General features: G+C 46.5%; 1 protein-coding gene across 4 annotated transcripts in view; it reads left to right on the forward strand.

Moving 5' to 3' along the window:
- LOC146799910 (uncharacterized) overlaps positions 1-15,166 on the forward strand; it is an 86,647-nt gene that overhangs the window by 16,258 nt on the left and 55,223 nt on the right. The window contains exons 3-4 of one of the 4 annotated variants that reach the window (XR_014967598.1): positions 14,397-14,623; positions 14,940-15,107. The exons of 2 other annotated variants lie outside the window; for them this stretch is intronic. The gene's annotated coding sequence lies outside the window, so the exon portion shown is untranslated. Of the gene's footprint in view, positions 1-14,396; positions 14,624-14,939; positions 15,108-15,166 lie in introns of those variants that run through there. One more of the 4 variants, XR_014967597.1, reaches the window with a different exon arrangement.

Below are 15,166 nucleotides of genomic sequence, written 5' to 3' on the forward strand. Positions count from 1 at the left end.
CAGTTTGGAAGTGTGTCATACATATGAAATAGCGAAAAATCAGTCGCAAACGCTGTTTTTTGCGATTCGCAGCGTTTGCGACTAATTTTTGCTTTCATACATATGCCCCTTAGAGAAGACTGATCAGAAAGTGGATGTTTCTGAGGTGGGTGCTGTGAATAAATCCTCTCAACCCAGTAACTCTCAAGGTAAACATTTTGTTCAAAGGGGAAGTCCCTACCTCCTCCTGTTTCCAACAAGTGTTGCAATCGTTGTGGCAGGGTCAGCCATAGTTCAGATTCTAAGTTTTGTTTTGCACAGAATAAGGCATGTTTGAGGTGTGGTCTTTTTGGTCACTTCGCAAAGATGTGTAGGTTGACTCAAAGGGGTAAAGTGGCTTGTGTAACTGAAGATGATGCTCAACTGATTGAAATTCCTGACAGGCTTTTATGTGTTGATGGATGTGTGCCTGAAGATGGTGAGGATGATCCACCCAGACACAACAGACCCAAGGCGTTGTTTAAGGTCAATGGTAAAGAAGTGTCACTCATGAGAGACACTGGTTCCAAATACACGATTGTCCACAAAACATTATTCACACGCTTGTGTGGAGGTAACGTTTTGTAACCCAAGGATATCACACCCTCTGGATATCAAGGGGAAACAATTGACATCTTGGGGTTTATGTTATCTCAGATTGAGTTTGGAGGGAGATCGGTTTCTGGGAAAGTCTATGTTTCAGAAAGTGGACCTGCCATTCTCGGTTGGGTTCACCAATTTGATTTACACATTAAAATTGATCCAAGGGCTCCCATACAAGTCATGGTTGTTGATGATGATTCTCTTGAGAATATTTTGAATTCCTTCAAGCATGTGTTTAATGAGAAACTAGGGGCCAGACGTACGACCAATTTGCGAGGAGCTAATTCCTATGTACAACAGTGTATTTCACACTGTTATCGATTCCCAAGGGGGTTGCAAATTGAGAGGCTCATGAATATTAATGAGCCTCTCCCAATTTGCGACCCCCATTTGGAATCGCAGGTCCTCCCAGGTATGGTGGCCTGCTGGGCTCAGCAGACCACCATGTCTGGGACTGCTTTTAAATAAAGCATTTAAAAAAAAAAATGCAGGCCGTTTTCCCTAAAAGAAAACGGGCGGCATTTAAAAAAGAAAAAAATGAAACGTTTTTGTTTCATTTTTTAAGGGCAGGTAGTGGTCCCTGGGACCACTGACTGCCCTTAAAAAATATTTTCCCCTGCATATGTACAGGGGAAGGGGTCCCTTGGGGACCCCTTCCCTTTTGCGACCCCATTACCACCCTCTTGAAGAGGGTGGTAATTTGCGAGTGTTTTGCGACCGCAATGCAAAACATTTGTACATGGGATTGCGCTCGCTATTAGGAAGGGAACGCCCCTTACTAATAGTGTCTCGCAATTCCAAAATTGCGAGTCACAAATAAATTGCGACTCGCTATTTTGGAATGGTACATACCCCTATTGGTTTTTGCATGCATAAATGGGTTCGCAAACCCGTTTGCGCATGCAAAGACCGTGGTACATCTGGCCCTAGGTCTCCTTAAAGGTTAGGTACACAAGATTGTGTTAAAGAAAAATGCTAACTCTGTACAGCACAAACTTAGAAGGGTTCCTGTTGTTGTAAGAGAAGGTGTTAAAGCATTATTGGAGGATATGCTTAAAGAGGGAATTATTGAACCAGTTGAGGCCTCTGAGTTGTTATCGCACGCAAGGCAGATGGCCGCCTGAGATTGTGCTTGGACTTGAGGTCGCTCAATCCGAATATCGTGGCAGACACCTTCCCACTGCCAAATATCAATGAACTTGTCATGTTATTAAAGGGTGGTACATTTTTTTCAAAATCGGACCTTAAGAGTGCATGCCATCAAATCAAGCTCCACCCGGACCCAAAACCACTCACAGTTTTCATCACTCTAGAGGGGACTTTTCAATTTACCCGCATGCCATTTAGGATAGGATAGTATTTGTAAAGCGCACTATACCCGAAGGTGTCAAGGCGCTAGGCAGACACAGTAAGGGAGAGAAGCGCAACAGCAGATTAAGAGGGGAATAACCATTTTTTCAGGAGTTTCCTGAAAGTAGGAAGAGAGCTTGCATTGGCAATGGCGGAGGGTAGTGAAACAGAGCTTGGCAGCAGCCACCGAAAAGGAGCGGCCACCCCATCTGGATCTTCGAAATCAGGGCAAGACCAGTTTGTACCATATGGATGATCTCAAAGTCCTCCCTGGAGTATACCGTTGAAACAAGGATTTAAGCTGAGGTAAGCCATTGCTATGCATGGCCTTATAGACTGTACTTAGGACCTTGAATGAAATACGCTCCCTGATAGGGAGCCAATGTAAGGAACGGATCCCTTCTCTGACAGACTGATGTTTGGGAATGTTTAGAATCAGTCTTGCTGCTGCGTTCTGTACCACCTTGAGCTTGTTCAAAGATGCAGCTGTGATATTAAGGCATAGGGCGTTACAGTAATCAAGACGAAAGGTAATCCGAGCGATGATAGTGGGCCGATGTAGTTCAGAGGGAATGAGTAGAAGAGCCTTTCTGAGGGTTCTTAGAATATAGAAACATGTGCCAACTGTACGATTGACTTGGGCATCAAAAGTCAGACCCTCATCAAAGATTATCTCCAGATTTGTAGCTGTTTTTACCGGGGCTGGAAGAGGCCCGCATTCTGTTGGCCACTAGGCCTTAGACCAGGTGGAGTTCTGTGGTCCAAAAATTAGTACCTCAGTCTTGTCTGTATTAATCTTTAGAGAATTGCCCTTCATCCAGCACATGATGTTTGACGTACATGTATTGAACTTCTCTGCAACTAAATGCAGGTCATTGGTGATAAAGACAATGATTTGGGTGTCGTCCGCGTAGGAGAGCACCTGAAATCCGTAGGTTGTCACCAGTTCGGCCAGAGGGGTCACATATAGATTGAAAAGAGTAGGGCTGAGCGAAGAGCCCTGAGGTACCCCACATAGGAAAGCAAAAGCTTTTATTCTGAAACCTCCAAAACTAACTGTGTGCTTTCTATCAGTTAGAAAGGACTGGAGAAGCTGCAAGGCTTTTCCTGTGACCCCCACTTCCTGCAAGCGTTGGACCATGCTCACTGGAGAGACAGTGTTGAATGCTGCCGATAAATCGACCTTGGTCTACCTGCAACCGAATGCGGTCAGTAGCTGCAATGAGGGTAGATTCTGTACGGAATCCATTCTGGGAGCAATCTAAGATTTCCTGTGAGTCAATATACTTAATCAGTTCAGTATTAATGAATTTCTCCAGGATTTTTGCCGGGGCAGGAAGGAGGGAAATAGGATGGACTTCTTAAGCTCCAGGGGATCGGCATTAGGTTTCTTAAGGAGCGGGAGAACAATTGCTTCCTTTCGGAGAGCTGGGTAGCAGCCGGACGCGAGTATTCCATTGAATACCTCGCACAGGAAATTAGCTGCTAAATCTGGGGCCAGTTTAAGAATGGAGGGCATGCAAGGATCGGAGGGCGCTCCGGATTTAAGGCCGAGGAGGAGATCTTTAATTTGTTGACTTGAGATAGGGGAGAAGGAAACATTCTTCCTGATGACCGGTGGGGGTTTCACCGTTCTCAGTTCAACACTGTCCTCCTTGGTTTCCTCACTGACAGACACATTGTCAATCGAAGGAGCAAACTCGTGGAAGATCTGCAGGACTTTCTCTTGAAAATAGCTTGCTACGTTTTCGCAGAAATCTTGGGAGGGAATCGTGCGTTGTTGCTGGGGAGGTTCGGAAATTTCCTTATCTACCTTGAAGAGCATACTGGAGGAGTTGTCTGCTGACATAATCTTGCCAGTTAGGAAACGGGATTTAGCCTGGAAGATGGCGTCCTTGTAGTTCCGTAGCAGTAAGCGCTGCTTAGCTTTCTCCCGGGGGCAGGGGTTAATGCGCCATTTGCGTTCTTGTCTACGGCATTCATGCCTCAGGGCCGTGAGTTCATCCGAGAACCATGGGGCGGAGGCTTTAGTTCTTTTAATAATACAGTTTTTGAAAGGGGCAACTGTGTCCAGAGCCCTGTTGATCCAGTCCTAGAGGCCCTCTGCTGTGTAGTGGGGAGTGTTGTGCCACCCGCCAGGGGTCAAGGCCAAGGCAGCCTCCCAGCTGGTGGCTGTGATCTTATTCAGTTTCCTGCAGCGACGGTACCTAGAGGGGGGACCCTCATTCCTTCTGTAGGTAGCAGGGGGGGAGATTTTAAATTCAACCAGGCAGTGGTCTACCCAGCTGAGGGGTTGGACTGTCTCAATCACCAGGTCATTGTGATTATGAAAAATGCCATCCAGAGTGTGGTCGGCTGTGTGAATGGGAGAACGAACCTGCTGCACAAACCCCATGGAAGACAGAAGATCTACAAGGTGGACTGTGTCTTTGTCTAGGTGGCAGTGGTAGCGGAAAGTTCAAAGATTTTACGCCAGGTCTCCATAAATTTGGCTCGCAGGCCCGGAGGCCGATAAACTAAAATGCCCGAAAAACAAAAGTTCTCGGTCAGTTTGATCCTAAAAGAGGCAGCTTCCAGTGTGGAGCCCGGAGCTGCCTCCACAGCGTTGAGTGTACATCTGAGGGAGTCCCTGGCCACCAAGGCTAGGCAGCCTCCTCTTCTATCCGGGTGGTCTTGTCTAAATATAGTATAGCCCGGAGGGACAGCATCTACCAGGTCAGGGCCTGAATAGTTCCTGGCCCATGTCTCAGTATTCAATAGACAGTCTAGATTATGAGATTGAATTGTCAAGGCAGCTTTAGTTTTATGTTTAATCATAGAGCGAGCGTTCAGCAACGCACCACAAAGTGGATTAGGCCTGCTCTCCGCTATTATCTTGGTCTGCATCTTGTCTTCCACCCCCTGCGTCGTTTTAAGGCACTCAAGATGGGAAGCCCTACTGTTAAACGGCCTTAATTTACACTGGTAACAGGGTGAAGCATCCCCCTTATTGAGATCCCACTTCTCTTTGCACCTCATGATGTGGATTGGGGCGCAGCTCAAGCAATTGTAACGTAGAGTAAGTTTTAGCCTGTGAGTCCTCAATCCTCAGGAAAAAATGGGTAGCATGCCTGGCCCCTGGCGCCGGCCAGGCGCAGACGGGCTTGCCTTTGGCGCACCAGCGGCGCACCCGCTTCGCTTGTCAGCTGCACGCTTGTGGTCTCATGGATTTAAATGCCCCCAGACCCAGAAGTGCAAGACTACCTCCGCAAGGTGTCCGGCTCGAAAAAGCACTAAAAAGAGAAGAGAGACTCTCTCTGCACAAACAGGAAACCCATGGTGGACCAGAGAGCCCAGGAAAGAGCAGAGTGCGTCCCCAGAGCAGGGGTGCTCACCAAGTAAAGTGCAAAGTGGAGCGCAGCATATACAGGTAAAAATAATTAAAACAGCTCTAGAGCACAGAGATTAAAACTCTAGAAACTTTGGTCTCTCGTCAGCAGCCAGCGTGTTTCAACGTATGATGTCTCACATTTTTAGGGTGTACCCAACATATTGTATTTCCATGATGACATCCTGGTCTTTGGTGCAACTGTTCAAGAACACAATTCAATATTTAAATCAGACCCTACAGAGAATTGCTGATGTTTGAATAACCCTGCGCAAGGATAAGTGTTCATTTCTATCTGAAAGTGTTGAACATTTAGGTCACACACTGTCATTCGAAGGTGTTAAACCCAAATTAAGCCTTCTCGGAGCCATTGAACAAGCCCCAAGGCCCATTGACAAAGATCAGATAAGAGCCTTTATGGGTCTCATTGAATACTACGTCAAGTTTGTAAAGGTTTTGCTGGCAAGACTGAGAATCTCCAAGCCCTTTTGAGAAAAGGTCAAAGTTTTGTGTGGGGAACTGAACAACAAGATTGTTTTGATAGCATCAAGAAAGAGATCTGCAATGCTGGCATCTTATCGCCTTTTGATGTCAAATTACAGCCAATAGTAGCTGTTAACCCCTTCCATGCTGCGCAGATTCCGCCGCTGTGCTGACGGAATCTTGCGCGGGCGTGGTCATGACGGAACGGTTCCGTCATGAGCACAGCTCAACCGTGGCTCATGACGGAACCGTTCCGTCATGAGCACCGAAGGGGTTAATGCAAGTGATACAGGTTTGGGTGCTGTCCTCTCTCAAAAGCATTGCGGAACGGAGAGGACAGTACCCTTTGCTTCCAGGACACTGTTCAAGTCGGAAACGAACTACTCAGTAATTGAGAGGGAGGCCTTGGCCGCTGCTTGGAGGGGAGGGGGTGGGGGGTGGGGGGTGGAAAACGTTTTTTTGCGATTTTGTATGGGGTGCTAAATTCTCATTACATTCTGATCATAAACCTCTCATCACTATACTTTCTCCTGGATGGGCTGGCAAACGTTTAGCATGCTTAGCCAGGTTGGCGGCCAGGCTACAAGAATATCGTTACGTTCTTGAGTACATTCCTGGCTGGCAGAATAAACAAGCTGACTGTTTATCTAGGTTGTCTACAGATAGTGCTCAGGCGGAAAACCAACATGATGGTTCTGTTGCTTCTGTGGAGGATGTGGTGTCTGATGGGTCAGGTGCATTTTCCCAGGAGGATTGGAATGCAGAAATGTCTAGAGATGATACTCTTGGTGAAGTAATGTGCCTTGTTTCTTCTGGCAGAAGAAGAGACAGTTGTGTCTCTATACCTGTGCTACCTTTTCTTAAATTGTTGGATGAATTGTCTTCTTGTGGAAAAAAAATACTCATGAGGTGTGACAGGTTTGATCCTCCTTTTGGTGTGAGAAGCAAAATTATTCAAATGGCACATGAGGGCCATCTTGGCCAGGGTCTGACACAACGCCGTGTCAAGGCTCAATTTCGGTGGCCGGGCATGGATAGTCATATTATGAATTTTGTTGTCAATTGCAAAGTTTGCAAGGAAGCTGAGAAGAGACTCAAGGTAGGCAAGGAAGTGGCCATGGGTCGCCTCTCCAATCCTGGCAAACCCTGGCATAGTGTTTGCATAGACTTCATAGGCCCAATGTCTGACCTGGATGAAGATTGTAAATTTGCCCTGGTTTTGGTGGATGTGTTTTCCAAGTTGCTTTCGGTTGTGTTTTTGAGGGGAATCGCCACTATTTCCACCATTGTAAGTCTTAACAAAATTTTTCAGGAGGAAGGTACCCCTTCTCTCCTTATCACTGACAATGGTACTCAGCTTTTTTCCCAGGATATGGTATTTTTCTCAAAAAACATGGCATCATTCACCATCGCACCACTTTATACAATCCCCAGGGCAATGGCATGCTCAAGAGGGCCAAAAGAACTGTGAAGGGTACCATACAAATGGCAATATCTTCAGGTTTGGATGTCAAGAAAGCTGTGCAAGACCTAGTGTGGGCCCATCGCACAACCATACAGGAAGCTACTTCCAAACCACCTTTTGAGATTGAGAGGCAAGCCTCCTGGAAGCAAGATGATTTTTTCCTGGTTGAAAGAGCTGGTACTTGGAGATGGTTTTCTTAATCCTGAGGAATTGAGGTGTGCGTGCTCCAAGGCATGTGTGTTAGAAGGTGACTGGGTTAAGATCAAATCTGGGCGCACGGCTAGGGGTCTATCGAAATTCAAAGGACCGTACAAAGTTCTACGTGCTTTTGACTTATATGTCATTCTTGAGAATGGCGAATGCTGGAATCGGCGTAGAGTTGCTTTGTACCAAAGAGGTGTTGTTTGTTCAAGAGAGGAAAGAGAGAGAGTTGTGGTGGCTACTTGTTCATGGATGATATGGTGTTTGGCCAGCGTGGACAAAGTCAACAAGTCCCTGCTGCATCAGGGGGATTGGTCTTTTCAAGTTGTATCAATGAAAGAAGCACCACTGATGTTAATTTTGGGAATGGTGCAACCTCAAGGGTTGGTAGAGTTTGTAGACCACCCAAGTATCTAAAGGATTATTTTCCTAATCTTTAATGTGCTTGTCTTTCTTCATCTTGTTTCTCTTCAAACTTTTATTTTGGTTCCTCTTCTTTCCTTGGCTTACCTGCTCTTTCGCTTCTCTTGTTCCTGGTTCTTTCTTTTTTTTTCCTCTTTAATTTTCTGTTTTGTAATTGAACGGGATGTGTTATGATGAGCTCGTGCCCACAGGAGCTTGAGGACACCTCACGCCCTTGAGGTCTCGTGGTCACTCATAACGTGGAATGGTTTGAACGGGGAGTTGGGAGACGGTTAGGGGCTAACGGCGGAGCGGTGTTGCCCGCCAAGTGTTGATTCTCTGTCACCTGTGACACTGTTTCTCACTCACAGCGTCTTGAGTGCTACTTACGTTCACAACAAAGGCCAAATTGGGCTTGGTTTCTACTATAAAGTACCAGATTTCCAAACAAAGGTTGGGATCTTGCATTAAAATAGATACATTTCAGTGAAGATCCTGCCAAACAGCACTCTTCCTCTACATACAGCTCCTTCATCACCCAGCTTCCCCCACTCACAGTTGAGGCATGAGAATGGGCCCTCAGTAAATCCTGGTAGCACCTTACAACAAAATGCATGTTTATGCATAAGGATCTTACCCATAACCAGCAGTGCTTCCCTTGAGACTGACAGGGGTCCTGGCCCCTGGTCCTTTTCGGGCACGGACGAGCGCAGACTGGCTTGTCTTAGGCACTCCTGCACCCACATTTTTAAACCCCCTTGTCAATAAAGTTTAGACTGCTTATCTGCATTTGATCCACACTGATTCCTTTTTGACCTCCGTAGGTCTGTTTAAATAAATGGGCACATGTACCGCTTTTTCCTGTCTTTCTCTTAACAAAAAAAATTACATTGTGTCCTTTGTCGATGCCTGTGAACACCTCTCGGCCTTGTCCATAACACACACAACGTGATGCACGAGTAGACACTTTGTAGAGGACGTTTCCTTATTGGCACATGCCAACCGAACCTCCTTAAAACTTCTGTGGCTGTGTTAAAAACTTTAATATGAAGGGCTTGGTGGTACCCACAGGTTGGACAATTGGGCTGGTACCCTTGACAAAGTAAGTGACTACATCTCGGGAGGCGGGAGGGGGGTTGGACGCTACCCTCTTTAGGTCAAGGATATATTTGGTCAATTTTCCCTTCATATTTGCTCAACTTGCCTTATGTCTGTTTCATTACATTTGCCCGCAGTGTGTGACTAAAGGATCTGCCCTCTTACATTGCTACCCTATGGGGCAATTTCGAGCCCCCTATTGAGGTACTGACATTTCCTCAGTTTTTGCCACCTTCATCGTACCCTTGTTCATCATCTGCATGAACAACACTTTATTTACAGGGCTCGAAAAATCCGAAAAATTGTACTAGTCCTGCAGGTCTAGTCCCTTGGAAAATCCCCTTGACCTCACTGCAACCTACTTGACCTCCGTCTCTGAAAACGGAGCAAAAGTGACAAGATAACAAGATTTAAAGGCATCTTTATTGCTCATTCCCTTTGTGAGCAATAAAAATGCCTTTAAATCTTGTTATCTTGTCACTTTTGCTCCGTTTTCAAAGACGGAGGACAAAAGTTAGTTTGTATTCCTACTCGCCAGAAAGGGCGAGTAGGACCTAAAAATAGCCCGTCCTCATCAATTCTCCCTCGCAAATGCGAGCGGGCGAGTGGATTTGTCGAGCCCTGATTTAGGGATAACATATCCTTTCCGCGTGTTTGCATTTAGTCAGACATTCTTTGATATGCATGCTGTCCCTGTTTTACAGGTGTCTTGGTATCATTCCCTCTTGTAGGGTAAAATTCTGTCTATACACAGTCATGGTTAATAAGATTGCGATGTGCACTTAAGATTGTTTGAACACACCGCTTTGGCATTTATGACCTTGAATAAGGTCATTTGTGTGGTTTTTTTCATATTTTGTTCCAGAATTCTGACTATTCTCCTAGCGAAAGCCACGCAACACTCCAGGGCCAAGATGGCTGAAACCTGTAGACTGTTATTTAAGGGTAAAGTGTTTAAGTCCCAGTTTATATCCTTTGTTTTTTATTTTTCCTGGATTGCCGAGGAATTTATTAAAGTCAGTGGGGAACCGAAAGTATTCTTAATGATATCACACACCCTTTAAGCTTCACATTTAGAAGTGCTCACTCCTTCTGGAGGTTGAGCCCACTCTGACACACTAAGGGGTCCATTAGGATGGAGGGCGGATGTCCTCCGCCGGGCAGGCGGTAGCAACCACCGGACCGGCGGCGGACATCCACCCGCCATCGAAGCACTGAACACCGCTGGTCCGATTAGCGTTGTGGTTGTGACCGCAGCGGTGTGATTTTCCGGCCGCCACTTTTCCGCCGGTTGCAGTTTGCCTGCTTGCCTGGTGTGCGGAGCTGGACCGCTACAATTGTGGGGGATCAGGGCCAAGCACCGCCGGCACGATTATGATGCCGGCGGTAGCCAGCTTTCTGCGGCGGTGGAACCGCCATGGAAAGGCATGCGGAGAATGTCTCCGGGGGTCCATTGCGGACCCCCAATGTGTTGGTGGGGTGTGTGGGTGCATTGGGGGGGTACCCATGGTATCCCCTACATGTCCCAGTACCAGGTGGCAGGCACTGTGCAGTGCCTTCAACACACTGTAGGGACATGCAGGACATGCTTGTTTGGACATCGTGGCGGTGCTGCTGGCAGCACCGCCCACCACAATGTTAACCGCCGCCATCCCACCGCCGTGGTCAGATTTCCACTGTGGAGCATAATAATTGGACCAGCGGTTTTCCCGCTGTCCTGGCGGGCGGTGTTTTCCCGCTACCATGGCGGTCAGAGTGATTTTCCGACCGCCATGCTAATAGACCCCTAGGTGTCTAGAGATCCAGCCTGAGGATGAAGCATGTCATTAGTTGATTCTAGTGACCTCTGATTGATTTAGGCTTTTTAGACTCCACTCTTTTGTGATTGTTCATTTAAAGACTCACCTATCTAGAGAAGTGTAATTCGACCCTATGTTATTCGGTGATTTTTCTGGTTAGTTAGCGAAATTAGGACTTTGCACCCTATATCAGCACAGCCCGGGATGCTCCACTTTGGTGCAGCAGCTGCGCTTTATAAGGTTTGGTTCCTTCATTCATTCATATATTAAGTAATTTTGTCTTTAAAAAGGAAAATTCCAGTTAAGATGTATTCATACATGTATCACACAGTCATTCAACCCTCACTCCTATGGTTGATATATATGATCTACTACATAGATCAGAAAGTGTATAGCTGCCAGCAAACCTATGCTAAACCCAAGCTCTAGTAGTATGTTACCTGACTCTTGTATTGAGAAGCGACCACTGCCCACCTGTCCATGCTCTACGAGATCCACAACACGCATTAAAAATGCAATAGGTCTTGTCTTTGATTATGTTAAAGCCATTTGCTTTGCAAATGGTATTGTATAGCAAAGCAAATGGCTTTAACTTAATGAAAGGCGAGACCTATTGCATTTTTAATGTTTTCTTTTTTTTTACAAACTGACAGCTGCCAGAAGATGAGCTTTGAAGAAACAAACTGTTCAGTGGAGCTGATCTGGTGTCTTTGGTTTATGTACTTTAAGTTATACTTTGATCCGTTGTCATGGGCCCCTAAAAGAAGAGGAAAAGACACACAATTGGTGGACGGAATGCAAAACAAATCAAAACATTCACCCCCAATCAAGAGATCTGGGTTAAATCCATCATTCTTTTGCTCACCATGCCACCCCAGTTTACACCTGGCCATATGCAAATCAGTCTTGACCCTGTGCCTCATGGGAACAGTCCAGCCCGAACTGCCAAGCCAGGTCCTCCCTGGATCAGAAACAAGCATCCTAGGACCGGTTTCAGGGTTTCACCCCTCTTCAGCCAGTATAGCTTGATTCCAGTGGCACAGTGAGCCCAGGACCCACGTCTGGGCATACCTGGCACACTTAGTGCGAGAAAGCAAAAGACACACAATTGATGAACGGAATACAAAACAAATCAAAACATTCACCCCAATCAAGAGATCTGGGTTAAATCCATCATTCTTTTGCTCACCATGCCACCCCAGGTTAGACCTGGCCATATGCAAATCAGTCTTGACCCTGTGCCTCATGGGAACAGTCCAGCCTGAACTGCCAAGCCAGGTCCTCCCTGGACCGGAAACAAGCATCCTAGGACCGGTTTCGGGGTTTCACCCCTCTTCAGCCAGGGAAGCTTGATTCCAGTGGCACAGTGAGCCCAGGACCCACGCCTGGGCATACCTGGCGCACGTAGGGCGAGAAAGCAAAAGACACACAATTGATGGACGGAATGCAAAACAAATCAAAACATTCACCTCCGATCAAGAGATCTGGGTTAAATCCATCATTCTTTTGCTCACCATGCCACCCCAGTATAGACCTGGCCATATGCAAATCAGTCTTCACCCTGTGCCTCATGGGAACAGTCCAGCCCAAACTGCCAAGCCAGGTCCTCCCTGGACCGGAAACAAGCATCCTAGGACCGGTTTCGGGGTTTCACCCCTCTTCAGCCAGGATAGCTTGATTCCAGTGGCACAGTGAGCCCAGGACCCAGGACAAGTTTGGACCGAGCCATATGCATAAAAGTCTTGATCCTGCTCCAATGAGAATAGTCCATCCCGAACTGGAACACAAGCAACCCAGGACCAGAGGAGGTGAACAGGCTTCCCTGGTGACAGACCAAATACTTCCAGCAATAAAGACCAACATATTTTCAGTCGTCTGATTTCTGGAGGAGGCAGAGGGATTGGAACCAGTGGATTTCTTGAGAACCCGGCTCTTCTTTACTGAGCCTGAACATTTCCCTCCTGATTTTTTATAGAAAGGGTACATAGGACAATAACTTGTAAGCCTCCTCCCTCTGAGGCCGGTGAAAGCATGATTCCCCAACTAATTGGACGGAGAGCTATTTGACACACCTAGAATAATGGTACTCCTGAATTATACCCCACTGTGTCAGAAACAACAAACAACCTAGGCTGCAGAACGACACCGCTTGTAACAGAGTGCAGGTCTCCTCTGCCACCCAAACTGTGGCCCAAAGAGCGTCAACTGTCCCCCAATGACAGACAAAGACCTGAGGATGAGTGGAGAGATCTGTCCCACTGCACTCTCATGCCCATGAACTACCGAGAAAAGACAACAGGAGACGGTAAGAAAAGCAGAGAAAAGATGGATGCCACAAAGTTAAGAGACAAGAGGGAAAGATCACATGACATGATTACAGGCCAACCATACCACACCAAGAGATGACTAGTCCCGAACATAAATGTAACACAACTGAACGGTGTACACAACGTGCTAACAATTCAAGCGAGTTGATTCGGGGGAGTACTTGAAAGAAGAGCCCTCCTGGCTCTTAAGAAGCTGGCCAAAACCATAGTGAGCCACCAAAAAAGATGGGTCACTTAGTATTGGTTGAAACAACCTCTTCTCCCCCATCACCTGTAAGGAGCGTAGAGGAGGAAGGTCTGGAAAGAGTTGCACCTGAGTGGAACATTATCCGATTATTGTTGGGGTAGTTAAATAGGTTTAGTTTAGATGAGTGTATTAGGGAGGAATAGGACACGTTGGAACGTAAACTTTTACAACGCATTACAAGGCAATGCATTTTTAGAAACTACACTTACAACGCATTCCATTACAACGCATACCATTACAACGCATAATACTTTTAGGGCAACAATAGTGTAAGTGTTGGGGTAAAAAATACTATTCCCACTCCAGTGAGTGCAACATTAGGGTATGTGTTGGATAGTGTAGCGGTAAAAATTACTATTTCCCATTACTTACCTTATAATGCATTTTTGTGGCATGCATTGTAGTGACATGAGTTGTAATGTCTGCGTTGTAATGGCATGCGATGCAAAGGATGTTGCGTTTATAATGGTTGTTTCCCATTAGGGAGGGGATTGGGCAACAGGCCTTTTCACATGTTGAGGTGGGAGTGGTTCTATGCTTAGTAAGTACTGGAAATGTGGTGAAGGGGGTTGTTACAAATAGGAAAATATTGATTTTAAGTCAAACCTTCTCTTCACCTCAGAGGATTCAAGACATTCAGGCTATGAATCTGATGTTTCTGAATGGAGCGATCATTCCAGTTCTGACTGTCTTGTTAGGTCTGCATTCTCTTGGGTACACATGCATGCTGACGCATGGCAGCCCTCCGGTGGAGCCTCCTCCGGCAGTGATTTCAATGCGTTGGAGATCTGTAGGCATGCATAAAGATCTCAAGGGACACAGCAGCTGGAACACAATGGTGGAGCGTAAACTACAACTTGCATCAAGGAAAACAGTTTCACCCTCTTCCTCCAGTGGCCACAGTTTTCACAGATGCCTCTACAGTTGGGTGGGGAGCTCATCTGGAGCAACTGGAGATCAGAGGCTTGCATATCAATCTGTTGGAATTTCAGGCAATATGTATAGCTCTCAATGCTTTGCTTCTTTGCCTTCACAGTCTGTCGGTCCAAATTTTTACTGACAACACAACAGCGATGTTGTACACCAACAAACTAGGAGGAGTGGTGTCGTCTCTTCTTTGCAGAAGCTCTGCGACTTCGATCCTAGGTTCAGGACCTCCAGATTTGCGTAGTAAGAAATCGCCTGGTCGGAGTTCTGAACGTTCATGCAGACCATCTCGGCCAACATCATCTGGCAGACAACGAGTGGCATCTTCACCTTGAGGTGATCAAAGTCCTCTTTACGCTATGGGGACTGCTCTTGTGGGTCTATTTGGCATTTGCACACCAGGTAACGCTCACTGCCCAAAATTCTGTGCCCTCCAGTATCCGAAGCAAGGCACCTTGGGCGGTGCATTTCACCTTTTGCACTGCTCCACTCCTGTACGCATTTCCTCTCATACCTTTAATTCCTCGAGTGTTGAGGAAGATTCACTTATACCGGTCCAAGTAATCCTAATCGCCCTGGACTGACCGAGAAGGCTGTGGTATGCGGACCTTGTTTACCTCTCTCTGTGCCTTCTGCTCTGTCTCCCTCACAGGTTAGACCTCCTGACGCAGTCACAGGGGCAGGTTCTACACTTCAACCTCCAGAGCCTCCACCTGCATGCCCGGAGATTGAGCACAGGAAACTGATTTCTTTCTCTACAGCCTGAGTTGGTGGACATCATTCTCTCTTCCTGCCCACCAAATCTGTGTACTCTGGTAAATGGCGTAAATTTGTACAATGATGTTCTGATAAATAAATCCATAGATCCCATTAATCTGA

The sequence above is a fragment of the Triturus cristatus genome, chromosome 8 (assembly GCF_964204655.1).
Source record: "Triturus cristatus chromosome 8, aTriCri1.1, whole genome shotgun sequence".
Lineage (NCBI taxonomy): Eukaryota > Metazoa > Chordata > Amphibia > Caudata > Salamandridae > Triturus > Triturus cristatus.